The sequence below is a fragment of the Octopus bimaculoides genome, chromosome 11, assembly GCF_046866305.1.
Source record: "Octopus bimaculoides isolate indiv1 chromosome 11, ASM4686630v1, whole genome shotgun sequence".
Taxonomy (NCBI): domain Eukaryota; kingdom Metazoa; phylum Mollusca; class Cephalopoda; order Octopoda; family Octopodidae; genus Octopus; species Octopus bimaculoides.
The window spans coordinates 22,857,659-22,870,814 of record NC_142938.1 but is presented as its reverse complement, the minus strand read 5'-3'; the positions used below and the strand labels follow the sequence as shown (position 1 = coordinate 22,870,814).

At 35.8% G+C, this 13,156-nt stretch overlaps 1 protein-coding gene across 13 annotated transcripts in view; it reads left to right on the top strand.

Moving 5' to 3' along the window:
• The window catches only part of LOC106883746 (uncharacterized), a 133,531-nt gene that overhangs the window by 26,708 nt on the left and 93,667 nt on the right, over positions 1-13,156 (top strand). For 6 of the 13 annotated variants that reach the window (XR_016243753.1, XM_089360520.1, XM_089360523.1 and 3 more), the window contains exon 2: positions 6,287-6,345. The exons of the other annotated variants lie outside the window; for them this stretch is intronic. The gene's annotated coding sequence lies outside the window, so the exon portion shown is untranslated. The remainder of the gene's footprint in view (positions 1-6,286; positions 6,346-13,156) is intronic. 13 annotated transcript variants of the gene reach the window in all.

Here is a 13,156-nt window from a genome sequence, read left to right as displayed (position 1 = left end):
AAACATTTTTGCACTCTTTGAATTGTCAAAGCATGGAACAAACGATTCGTGTCAGTTGTTAGTTGTCAAGACATTGCATCCTTCAAATATTCTATGCTTTACGAAATTCAACACTTCTCTCGACATGTCTTTCTTCCTCCTGACTTTTTCCCTGTCGTTTCGTGTTTTACGCTGTGTACTGTGCATGTAAATTTTGGCTTTTATTGCTTTCTTTACTGGACCCATTGCTGCTTTTTTTTTGTCTCCTCTTTCACCGTTTTCAAACGAGTTATGGTGCACATGAGTACGGTGTATAATAAGCTCATTATTATAGTAGTGCCCTGCACATATACATAGTTAAACGTCTGTTGTGAATTTGAAAACATGAACTTCTGAACCATGAGTTTATTATCTCAGCACCTTCCCTATCCATGTTGCCATTTTGCATCTTTATAATTGTACACATTCAGATTTTTGTTTTCTTTTTGCTTTAGAGTTTAAGTTTGCTCTTCTTTAATGGATTTAGCCATGATTTGGAGTTAGTTCAGTAGATTCTGATATGTTTTAAAATCATGATAGTCGACAAAGATTTTCCTGGTACTACTAAAGCAGCGCGGACCCGAACACGCAGTCGCGCGTCCGCGCTAGCTAGTCTCGAGTGGTCGATCCTAACCCTAACCCTAACTCTAACCCTATCCCTAACCCGCGTGTGCAAATGAATACGTGGTTAGGGTTAGGATCGACCACTCACGACTAGCTAGCGCGGACACGCGACTGCGCATTCGGGTCCGCGCTGCTTTAGTAGTACCGATTTTCCTATTCGTCCTCAATACTTCATAGATCAGAAGTGACATGCCTTTGTTACACCACTGAAGTTTATACTCAACCAACCCTATTTGTCTAGAAACGTTAGCACGCCGAGCGAAATGCTTAGCGGTATTTCGTCTGTCTTTACGTTCTGAGTTCAAATTCCGCCGAGGTCGACTTTGCCTTTCATCCTTTCAAGGTTTGATACATTAAGTACCAGTTGCGTACTAGGGTCGATCTAATCGACTGGCCCCCTCCCCCAAAATTTCGGACCTTGTTCCTAGAGTAGGAAAGAATATTCAAGGTTCCTACATTAGGCATGTCTGTTCTTATCGTTAATCCTTGCAAGACAACATCCCAATGAATATACTGTTTGCGTATTCAGTTATTTTTTCTGTACAGTTAAGATTTATGAGAGGTTTAGTAATAAATATCTAACTTGGAATATATATACTATCTCAATGTTGAACAAATGAAGTTTCGTGTTATGAGATTTCGTTTGAGATTTTAATTTAAATACAGACACTTTAGTATGAACAATATCAGATAAATTAGTATTAAAAAAGTTAAGTATGTTTTAAAAAGCTCTTTCACCCTTTCTCCACCTGTTATGGCTAGTTTTAGATGTATTAGGTTTCATTCTCTGCTTTCTACAGCCTACTGAGACACCCTAGCTGTTCTACTCATCCTTTATGCTAGTAGTTCTCAACTAGGGTCCGTATGACACTTAAGGGCTCGTATAAGATTTTGTTCTTAAAATTAATGTGTAATAAATTGGTTATACTTCCACAATACACAAAATATTTTAACAATTTTTTGTACAATTCCTAATAATCTTCAATTATGAATATACAATAAGGTTTCTTTGAAACATCAAATGACCACGAGGGTCCACCCTAATAAAAATAGGAATTAAAGGAGTCCATAGGTAAAAAATGGTTGAGAACCACTGTTTTATACTTACGTCAGGAGTCACCGAGGATCAAGACAAAGAAATTATGAATTATATTATTAGTTTTTACCTACATTTACTTTCCTTTCTAGGGTGGAACAAAGGACTCTATAAACTTTGATAGTGCACAATATATTTAATGTCTACTTGTTTCTCCTATTACTAACTATTCAACTATTTAGTGAGAGTGGCACTTAGTTTCAGTTAAAACAAACTGAATCAAGAAAAGCAATGTAAGAGTGTATATTTAAGAACAACATAATGGTTGTAATAAGGCTTGCATTATTCTTTTCCAGTCAGTAGTTCAGTACCGTTACCTCACAGTCGTTGTGCATCATAAAAATCATTGTTTTAATGTCCACTTTTCCATGATTACACAGGTCAGATAGAGTTTATTGAGGCAGATTTTTTTTCTATGGTCAGATGCCCTCACTTGCTTCCAAGCAACATATTTCCCCATGACCAGACATATTCTTGCATAATTCTGGAAAAGAATGACAGTGACAATCATTTTATAAACACTACACAATGTCAAGACAAGAAGAGACAAATGCACGCACGCACGCACGCACGCACGCACACACACACACGCACGCACACACACACACACACACACACACACACACACACACACACACACACACACACAGAGGCTTCTTTCAGTTTGTCTACTCAATCCACTCAAGGTTTTGGTTTGCCTAGGGCTATAGTAGAAGACATTTGCTTAAGATGCCATGCATTTGGACTGAGCCCAAGACAACAAGGTTGGGAAGCAAGCTTCTTATTACACAGCCATCTATATACTATGCCTGATCCTTTATATATATGTGGGTAGTAACATTAGTACTGCAGTAGATTAGCAGAATCAATAGATTGTAGGACAAAATGCCTTGTGATGTTTAGTTAAGTATCTTTATATTCCAAGTTCAAATTTCCTTCTTCCAGGGTTGATAAAATGAGTACCAGTCAACTACTAGAATCGATATAATTGGCTATTCTTCACCAAAAAAATCTATGGCCTTTAGTACTGCTGCAGCACTGAAGACAAGATGTTTGAACTCACTGATGTCACCCACATAACAATAACCTCTTTTGGTTCACTCTAAGCTTTTCATATACCAAAATAGAAAAAAAACAAAAACTGTTTTTCTCCTCTGTTGGAAAATGAAGAAAACTTTAAAAGGAAATATTCCTTTCAACTAGTTTATGTTGATATAGAAATATCATAAAGAATCATCTGTATAAATATATAGTGGATAACGTGCACACACACACACATATTTCTGTATACACACACATGCATGTGTGCACACATATACACACAATACTAGGTTCTTTCAATTTCCATCTACCAGATCCATTCATAAAGCTTTGGTTGCCACGGAACTATAGCAGAAGACACTTGTCAGTGATGCCATGCAGTGGGACTGAACCCTGAATCCAAAGCCATATGTTTGAGAAGCAAATCTCCTACCATACAGCCATGCCTGCATAAATATATAATATATGATGCTTATATATGTGTGTTTATAATGTTTTCTTGATGTATTTCAGTGGAGAATATAAATAGTGGTGAAAAAGCTAAGAAAATAAACGCTTTTATAAACAAAATCCTTTGAGATATTTGTTTTGCATTGGATTTATGGACTTTTCCTTGTCATTCTCATCAGAAGTGCAGTGAAGCTGTGTTATTAGCCCACTGGAAACCTTGTAACCGACTGTACAACGAAATTGTGATATAAAATATGGGATATGTGAGGCATTGCTGAAATACTATAAAACTGTATATTCTCTAACTGAAACGTTATAACTCACTCTGTAACTTTGCCCCACTATGAGGCCTTACAGATAGAATAAATGTGAAAAAAAAAAAAACCTCGAGATAATCCTTGTTAGTTTATCTGGTATTTCCTTTAAATCCATTGTAATCTCAGATACAATAAGAATACGCATTAAATTTATGAGGTTTTTTTTTCTCTTTATTTTATATGTTTCTGATCTGTTATAGGTTTATTTTGTAGCTGCTTACATTGCACTCATTTTGTTCTAGGTAACATCTGTTGTTAAAATTCCATAATACCCTTGATATTTACTTTTGTTTTGCTTGTTTGAACTTGTTCTGTCCAGAACACAAGACCCAGTAGCTCTAACTTGTTCATTTTCATTCCAATTTTCATTCATCATGTCTGATCTGTCTATATCCTTCTCTTGCTATGAGTCAACTGCAGCTGGTAATCTAAATAGTGAGTCAGTGACTTAATAGACTTATTAGACCATTCTACCTTCAGATTAAATTCTAACATTCCAGGCAGCTAATTTCCAGTGACATTTCGCCTACCTTTTCACATTCATTTATTTCATTTACTCAGATTTAAATTTTCCACCAATCAACCACTGAGTGCTTCTGTTTCTTTTGCTATAATGACAATGATTTTTGTTTTTTGAACATACTGACTGCATACTGCCTGAACATAAATCTCTTTTATGCGCCTCCTTTTTCCTCTGTTCTCTTTCTGCCATTTTTTCTCTCATTATATCTCAGCTCTGAACCCCTTTATGTAAATATTTCTTTCTCAATCCTTCTCTTCAGAGCTGCAATCTTCTAGGACTTCTTAATCACCTATGTATTCCAGTCTACCCATGTATTCCAATTACAATTCAAACAGGATATTAATCACAGTGACTGTATAATAGTTAGCCTTACCATTCAGTGGCAAGTCCCATAATCAATAAGAATGTTGAGATTCTATTCAGCTCTATGATGGGGTCTCAAACATGATCATTGAGGAAAATTTAGTTGCTAGAAATAATGACTAAAATCTCCTACAAACCAAACCATACCATCTTAAAAAGAAAGGACACATTGGATAATATAGTCTGGGGTACACTACTGCCTGAAAAAAGAAGCATAATCATGGCTTAAATGTCTTTGATCAAAGATCAACTCAATTAGGGTTGATTTGGAGCTAAACTACAATAGCAACAATTTCATATATTGTATCTGGATCAGATAAGTTTAGCAGTGGAACCTATCTCTCTCCAAGCTGTACAAGCCCCAGGAGGAGTTTAACTCAGCACTGAAGGTGAAGTTAATGATAATCACATCAATGTTATATTATTATTGGTGTTTACAGTTGTGAGTTGTTTCAACAATGTGATACATACTTGCACATAGATCTGCTGAGCTTTTGAGAGTTTAATGCTTTGAGGCCATAAAATAGTTGGATGACAGGGTATAAATTTTTAACCTAGTGTCCTATTTACTTGGCCAGCTGTCTCCACCAGTCTAGAAAGAATCTCTTGTCTGCGTTTCCATGGCTGCTGCAGAATCCACAGGTGTGTAGAAATAAACTGGACTGTGGAGATAATACATTTCTGGGCTGTCACACTGCACTCTATACTTATTTATCACTGCTTGTTGGAGCGTGCAGTCTTGCCCTCAACTGAGTAGAGACATGGTATAACAAGAAAAAAAGGCTCTATGTATTGCATCTAGTTTTTTTTCTTCTTTTATTGACTTCTGGCATGCCATAAGATTGCTCAAACAGGGCTGGCATGAGGCTATACTAAAGTGTCAACCAGCACCTCCCATTATTCATCAGACTAACTAACTAATAGTTAAAAGATGTTAAAAGTTTGTAGATAGGATATGTTTTGTGTAAATGCATTGTAAGCCAGTATGACAAAACAGTGATAGAAATGATCACATTCCATTTCTGTAAGGATGGTGGATTGGCGAAAATCATTAAGGTGTTGAAAAAATTGCTTTGCAGTTTTTCTTTCATCTCTTTCTGAGTTCAAATACTACCAAGGATAACTTTGTCTCACATCCATCAGTGGGGTTGATGAAATAAGATACCACTCTAATACTGGGGTTAATGGTATTGACCAATAACCTCCTAAGATTGCTGGTCTTGTGCTCAAATTAGAAACTATTATTTTGTAAGGATAGAATGATTAGTGGACTATTTAATTTTACATTGCCTTGGTTCATTTTGGCTATTGGAATCAGGTGACAGGTTTTCTGACAATGTTTATACATTATTTTGTAAGGGTTGTTTTTTGATCTCAGGTCATGGCTGATTGAACTGACTTATGATCAAATGTATTCAATTTGTCATTCCATTAAACTGTCTTTCTTAATGATTGGTAGGGTGTGATTTGTGAGGACTATTTACTATTTCTAGCAGGTTGAGTGGACACTTAAAGGCTCTGACATTGGCATCTTTTTGTAAAGTTAGAATGGCTGAAAAACTAAGATTAAGATTACTAACTTCTTTGTTTTTAGCTCACATCCTTTGTGTGCTCTTTGATGTGTCTTTGTACAGGATATTTTACACTACCTCACTTGTGGAAACACATGACTGTTTTATGACTTGTTATAAAGACTGGAACCCTATCCTGAGTGAAATTTGTTCATCTGCTTAAATATTGTGGAACTACTCATCAGCCTCTCAAGATTGCATTTTATATATTCTTTTAAAAGACGTCTGAAGGAATTTGATATGATGTAATGAATTAAAGGTTGGTTTTTCTATTAACTTACAGGTGTTGAATATGTTGCCCTTGGGTTGAAATGTCCAAATTGGTGCATATTTCTGGCAATGGTAACGGAACTGTTTCTCTTGCATGATGCTTTAGACTAATAAATTGTAGTCTTATTGATGTTGTTGTTATAGAAGCAAATATATTTTTGTTTTTGTTGAATTTAGTTTCACGTTTCGTTTAGTTTCATTTAGTTAGTTTATATCAAATGGTTACAGCCTTGCTGGAGCACACTCACTATCATTTTGTTTGTAAGTTTGCTTCACATTTCACTTCTGTTGTAAATTGTATTGCTTGTTGTAGTTTATTTTTATGTCAAATGAAAAGTTGATGAAAACTGGAGTCAACCTATTTCAAGTATAGCTTATTGAGATAGCTGATCAGGAATAAAAAGTGTTAAAAAAATAACAACACTTTCTCCCCTCAGGGTACTGGGCAATTTAGCTGGCTGTCTATATCTTGTAACCAAAGCATTGTGTGACTTTGGTCAGGGAAATTAGTCTACCTAGCTCTAAATTCTACTTGTTTAGCTTTAGGTCAATCCTAATCAAGCAAATCTTTGAGCAAAAGCTTTCCAGCTTTCTCCATCCCATTTTTTTTTGTAGTCATAGGGCTACATAATCTATTGTCTTTCTCTTTTTTTTAGAGTGGATGTGGTTTGAGAGCCATTTCATTGTTATTCCTAGTAAGTTGAGGGATCACATGAATGCATCCGTGTTGGTACAAAGGTCAGAAAATGAACACTAATCAGCCCTATGCATCCTTGTAAGTGAGAACAGAATTAGAATCATTCTATGTTGGTAAACAGTTGAATAGTCATTTTGTCTATTGCAGTCAACTTTCTTGAAATTCTGGTTGTCTATCTTCTCACTTGAAACTTTATAATCTCTAATTTAAAGACTGGAGATAGTTTACTGAGAAATTTCACTTGATGAAGAGAGATTTCAACAGATTGAATAGAAAGCTTTCTAGATGCTAGCTGATTGGTTCATATACTGTCATCAATGATTATTACTGTATTAAGTTGTGGCTTAACTCAGATCTGGATAGAGTTGATAGAGCTTTAGATAGGATGCTTCATGATATTTAGTTTGACTGTGCTCTGAGTTCAAATCCTGGAGAGGTCAACTTCGCTCTCATCATTTTGGGGTTTATAGAAAGTATCAATCCAGAGTAGTGGATTGGTGAAACTGTTCGTGGAACAGGCAAAATATTTTGCAGTATTTGTTCTGCTTTGTACATTCTAGTAGCAACACCTGTAATAAGAATGATGTCAGGTTGTATTGGCCTAAGTCAGTGGCCTTTCTTTTGGATAAAAATTGGTGGCACGGAGAAGGGAGACTTGCATGAATTGGTTACTGCAAGTCTTTCCTAATAAATCTGGCCTAAGTCTGCACATGTGCAGATGCATGGTCACTCTTGACCAACAGGGACCCTAGCCCAGATCAACTCTAATCAAGCAGACCTATGATCAAAAGGATTCCAGCCATGACCATCCTAGCTTTTTGGTTGTATGTCCAGGACTACATTATCTAATGTGTCTTTTCTTTATTAAAGATTGTGGAGTGTGATTTGAGGGAGGTTTGGTTGCTATTTTTAGCAGGTCAAGTAACTTGTATCATATTAAATACTATAAGTAGGTGTGGACATGAAAGTGTCCATTCATTAACAAAAGTGTATATATAGTTAAAAGTATATTTATTGACTATATATTGGTGCTGTAAATAGGCAGTTAATTGACCTTTCTTGATTGCAGCTATCTATCTGGGTAATCTGCTCAAAGACAGGAATGCTGTAAGTGAAACAACAGATTTTTTTACAACTGAGAGTTGAAGACCAGATTCAACGGAAACTTTACTTGGTGTGTGTGTGTGTGTGTGTGAGAGAGAGAGAGAGAGTCTGTGGCCTAGTGGTTAGGGTGTTGCACTCATAATTACAAGATCATGGTTTTGATCACCACACCAATGATACATTGGGCTTTTGAGCAAAAATAATCATTTCATGTTGCTTCAGTCTGCTCAGCTGTAAATGGGTAACCCTGTGATGGACTGGCATTCCATTCTGGGTGAATGTTAGCCTGCCCACCTAACTGATAGGGTAGCATCATTTAAAAGCTAAAACCATGTAAAGCTCATTGTTACCAATGGTGTATAAAAGCAGCTGGTAGTCTGGTGAATACATATATATATATATATATATATATATATATATATATATATATATATATATATATATTATAGTTATTGTTGACTTCCATTACTTCAAGTTTCATGCCAAATGGTAGTCATCAAATGATGCATCAACTGTGAAATATTTGATATTTGCAATACTGAATATTGGAAGTGGTCTTTAGTTTTGACACACCTTCTGGTGTTTGCCACTTGGTAAGAAACTTGAAGTAATGGAAATGCATGGTCAAGTTTAAATATGGAACAAGGATATTGAATGAGGTTTTATATACATATATATGCACATGCACACACACATACACACACACATATATATACACACACACATACATACATGCATACACATATATATATACACACACATACATGTATACACACATACACACACATGTAGTTGATGTTGGAATCTTGGAGAATTCTTCAGAGATTCTAATACATACATGCACACACATATAAATATATATTACATGCTTCTGCCAGCTGCTGTGGACTGTGAAATGTTTAATAGAATTAACATTTCAGCCTCAAAACTTACACAGGCATTTGGCCAAATAATGACAATGAAATAATGATAATGATAATAATATTAATAATTATAAAAATGATAATGATCATAATAGTAGTAGTAGTTGAAATAGTAACAGAATGAAGTGTTTGATCACAATTGATTTAGAATTGAACATTACACTGTTGAACAATTGAACTGTTGTAATGTTCTCCTATCTGGTTGTAACCAGTCTTTTTTGGCTTCTGCTGTTCTTTTGAATATCAAAAATACTTAATCTAATCAACTTCAATCTGCTTTTTGTAGTTTATTCACTACTAGTTTCCCATTTATGAACTCTGTTTTGGACAATAGTCGTCAGAAAATTGTTTCGTTCAAATGTAATCAATTTAAGAGTTTTTATACTTTGATAAATAGTGGTTTTAGAGTGAGAGATTAAATCACTTATAGATTATTGATAACTGTTCTGTGTCTTATTTAAAAAAAAAGAAAAGAAAAAGTTTCAGTTTGAATCATGTTGTTGCTATCATTGACATGGAAAGAACTTTGGTTGATTCTGCTGAGATAGGTCTCTGGTATAAGAATAAGCTGATTGTGTGCTTGAGAGCAGAAACCTGTTTTGATCAATATCATGAATATGCCAAATTTTAGTCTGATCAAAAATATACCAAACACCTTGTTGTATCTGTTCTTATTGTTTCACCCTAGGTCAGCCTGATTGAGTTAATTTATGGTCAGAAGCACCCTTGCCATGACCATTCTGCCCCCCCCCCCCCTTTTCTTTCCAGATAACAGTTTACCAAAGACTTAATTTTACCTTTTTAAGAATGTCATTCTTAGAATATTCCACACTATGTAGTGTTATATCTTGTTTAGCTGTTATTTAGTATTTGGTTATTATATAATATTTTTTGCTTTAGCCTCTCAGCAACTGGCATAAAGCTTCCTTCCATCTCCATTCCTAGTGGCTTTTTCCTTTTTCCCTTTTCCACTGCTTTCTATCCTGCAACCTACTCGATGACCTACTAGTGCCAGTGGAAAAAAAAAAGCAAAGAAAAAAAAAAGGCACCCAGTACACATTGTAAGGTAGTTGGTGTTAGGAAGGGCATCCAACCATAGAAAACATGCCAAAACTGACACTGAAGCCCAGTACAGCCCTTCAGCTTGTCAGATCCTGTCAGACTGTCTGACCTATGCCAGTATGAAATAGATGTTAAATGAAGATGATAACGAGTGTTTGGTTACTATATAGTATTTTTTTTTGTTAAATAGTGTTTGGTTGTCATATAATGTTTGGCTAGTATTGTTTAATCACCAGTTGGCCCTGGTTGAGCAGACTTATGATCAAAAGCAGCATTCCAACTGTGATCATTCAGCATTTTTCCCCCTAGGACTATATTATTAAATGTCCTTCCTTTTTTAAAATAGTAGGGTATAATTGAAGGGATATTTGATAACTGATATTTGCAGTAGGTCAAACAACCTCATAGAGGCTCTCTTGTTGCTTTGTATAGTCTCGAGTTGTTATTTAGCAATTGGTTGTGACAATGAAGGCATATTGTACTGTTTTGATCAAAGACCCTTGTGGTTAATGATGGAAACAGGTTCAGTTGATATAATTTAATGCAAGCTGACTTTTTGCCTTGAAGAAAATGGAACATACTTGGAATAGTACCAGTCAATGAAAAAGTACCAATCCTTGGATGGAAGATATAATCTCTTAGTTTAACACTACCACCTGGCAATATCTGGGGCCTTTAGTGGAGTTCACTCAGTTGTGCGCATTTGAAGCCAGAGCCACAATTTGAGGATACTTTACTTCTTCCCTTCTTCAGAGACCTTGGATAAAAGATAAAAAGATAAAAAAATTGTGTTGGTGCAAAGTGCAGTTTTCAATATGTAGTTCATTGTGGTTTGTTTGGAAGAGATTTGGTTGAGGACAGGCATCTAATGTATTGTTAGTATACTAGTATTGTTTTTTTTATTCTTCCTGTTGACCATATGTAGGATCTTTCAATTTCCTAGTTAGTCTGTGCATTGTTTTTCTTTCTTTACTCTGTTTTTATAAATGTACTGCAAATGTTGTAGAAGTTTTTTAATTCCTTGTAATTTGGTTTACTGTAAGCTATGTCTAATTTTGTTGAAGGTAATGGTTGGAACATACCTGTTGTGATCTTAACATCATTTTATTATCATTTGCAGAGCTGATTAAATGATCGTTAGTTCTGAGATTGGATTACTAATCAAAGAAAGCTAAAAGTACTCTGCACAAGAGTGTACAATGTTGAATAAACAATGAAAAGATATAAGCCAGTGAGGGAACATTTATGCAATTGTTTGTTGACCTGTTAGAAATAGAGCCAAATTACCTTCAAATTATATCCTATCTTCCTGAATCAGGAAGGGTACATTAGAATAATGTATTCCAAAATATCCTTCCTTTTTTAAGTTGGTAGTCTTCAAGATATTATGCTGAAATAAAGATTTCTGAAATCAGCACAAGCTGATCACAGCTGGAGAATCTGATCATGGTTCTCCTCAATCATGGCTGATTTGGGCCAAATGACAACCAATAAAAAAAAAAAAGATACAATTAAAAACAAAATAAATAAAAGCCACTTGCTACTGTTTCTATTTCATGATTTGCCAAGTTTAGTTTATAGGCAAACACTAGTAAAAATGTATCAGCTACTAACAGACCAAACTCTGCCAACAGAGTAAAGTATTGTAAAACACTGATGGTGCTTAGAATAAAAAAAGTAAAATTATGCCTAGCTTTTCATGTCTATTATTTCCATTATGTGCCAATGTCCACTTGTCAGTTTATTGCAGATTTAGTAGGCAATAATCTGGTTTTCCTGTAAGTAAAGTAATATGTTTGGTACAATTCTTTTAAAGTATCAGTATCAGAATCACTCTATTGGTTGAGCTATAGATGAAAAAAATCACTGGTAATGGATGGACATGTAATGTGAATGGATGATATATGCTAACAGTTACTGGCAGATATATAAGCTTGAGGTAGATGAAAAATAATAATGAAGATTACACCTTAGAAAATTAGATTTTGCATACATGACATAGGATTGAGATGCATATTACATTACAGAACCATGTAACTCATGCCGTTATATGAAAATAAAAGCTCATTAATTTAGTTAGCAAAGGGGTTTCTGTATGGTCCTTTGACCTGTTAGAAATCTGAGCCAAATTACCCTCAAATCACACTATTTAATCTTAAAAAAGGAAAGATATTGGATATTACAGTACTAGATATAGATATCTACTAAGCATAAAAAAAATCCCAGGATGATCATTGATATGTCTAATGGATCAGTTACAATAAACACAAGTGATAATAATGATTTCTGAAATTGGTTCAAGGTGACAAATTAGTTAAGAATATGTCAAGTTGATTAAATAATCAAGCCCTGTGATGACAAAACTGTCTAATCCATTCTAAGCATAGAAAATTTATGTAAAAATGATGTTTTGCAAGGTGCTAATTCTATTGACCATGTTGGTAGTGAGAGGCACGTTGGACCAAGTAGAGTCAGAACATTGCAAGATAATACTAAAATAATGCTAGACATTTTGTTGGATGCTCTACTGTTTCTGCCAACCTCCTCCTCTTTCTCCCTCCCTCTTCTTCCCTCCCTCTTCTTCCTTCTCTCTTCTTCCTTCTTCCTCCCCTCCCTCCCCTTATTCTTCCTTCTCCCTCTCCTCCCCTCTTCTTCCTCCCCTCTTCTTCCTCCCCTCTTCTTCCTCCCCTCTTCTTCCTCCCCTCTTCTTCCTCCCCTCTTCTTCCTCCCCTCTTCTTCCTCCCCTCTTCTTCCTCCCCTCTTCTTCCTCCCCTCTTCTTCCTCCCCTCTTCTTCCTCCCCTCTTCTTCCTCCCCTCTTCTTCCTCCCCTCTTCTTCCTCCCCTCTTCTTCCTCCCCTCTTCTTCCTCCCCTCTTCTTCCTCCCCTCTTCTTCCTCCCCTCTACTTCCTTCTCCCTCCCCTTCATCTTTCTTCTCCCCTCATCCTCTTTACTGCTCCTCCTCTTCCTCCTCCTCACCCTCCCATATTCCTCACGATCCTCACCCTCTCCTCTCCACTCCCCTCAACTCACTCCCCCACTCGCTTACCCACCCTCCTCTCCATAACTCAGCGATTTTGTGAAATAGATTGGTGAATTA